The sequence below is a fragment of the Micropterus dolomieu genome, unplaced genomic scaffold, assembly GCF_021292245.1.
Source record: "Micropterus dolomieu isolate WLL.071019.BEF.003 ecotype Adirondacks unplaced genomic scaffold, ASM2129224v1 contig_2751, whole genome shotgun sequence".
Lineage (NCBI taxonomy): Eukaryota > Metazoa > Chordata > Actinopteri > Centrarchiformes > Centrarchidae > Micropterus > Micropterus dolomieu.
Window position 1 is genome coordinate 1 of NW_025731741.1, and position 1,086 is coordinate 1,086.

The 1,086-nt window shown below is 52.1% G+C and overlaps 1 non-coding gene across 1 annotated transcript; it reads left to right on the forward strand.

Annotated features, from left to right (window-relative positions):
- The first annotated feature begins 366 nt into the window (after positions 1 to 366).
- trnaf-gaa lies at positions 367 to 439 on the forward strand. The gene has a single exon. It is a non-coding gene; the product is annotated as a tRNA-Phe (tRNA).
- Positions 440 to 1,086: the final 647 nt, after the last annotated feature.

The window sequence follows — 1,086 nt, forward strand, 5'->3', positions numbered from 1 at the left end:
CATCCTGTCCATGGCTATCGCAAACAGGATTGGTGACAAAGCGCAGCCCTGGCGAAGGCCAACCCTCACCTGGAAAAAGTCCGACTTACAGCCGAGTACTCGGACACAGTTCTCGCTTTGGATGTACAGGGATTGGATAGCCCTGAGACGGGACCCCCTCACCCCGCACTACATATTCCATCTAATTTAGGAAACCGTTTTTAGACACTGGATTAAAATGCTATTTAGGTCAAAGTATATGTTTTTAATGATGAGGGAATACAATCAAAATATTTGCTTTAAAGCTCAAGAGTACCTGTGCTGCATTATCTCAGAAACGTTATCCTATGCTAGATCGGCCTCTGGTGGGCAGATGGGGCAACAGCGGCCGAAATAGCTCAGCTGGGAGAGCGTTAGACTGAAGATCTAAAGGTCCCTGGTTCGATCCCGGGTTTCGGCAAGAGCCCGGTGGCTTTTGATGGCACAGGCAATACTTTGAAAAGTGAAATGCTAATTTGACTTTGTGCTGTGAATCCGAAGAAACAGTGGATGTGAAACCCAAAGAAGAGATTCAACCGAGAAATACACCCACTATAACCATTGTGTTTTGTAAAAGCCTTGACTTTCCCTGAACAGGCAGCATATTACACCACACTGCATCCACACACATTCCTTCCATCCATCTTCATCCGCTTATCCGGGGTCGGGGCGCGGGGGCAGCAGCTCCAGCAGGGGACCCCAAACTTCTCTTTACCGAGCCACATTAACCAGCTCTGACCGGGGGATCCCGGGGCGTTCCCAGGCCAGTGTGGAGATACAATCCCTCCACCTAGTCCTGGGTCTTCCCCTAGGCCTCCTCCCAGCTGGACGTGCCTGGAACACCTCCCTAGGGAGGCGTTCAGGAGGCATCCTTACCAGATGCCCAAACCACCTCAACTGGCTCCTTTCGACGCAAAGGAGCAGCGGCTCTACTCTGAGCTCCTCGCGGATGGCTGAGCTTCTCACCTTATCTCTAAGGGAGACACCAGCCACCCGCCTGAGGAAACCCATATCGGCCGCTTGTACCCGCGACCTCGTTCTGTCGGTCATGACCCAGCCTTCATGACC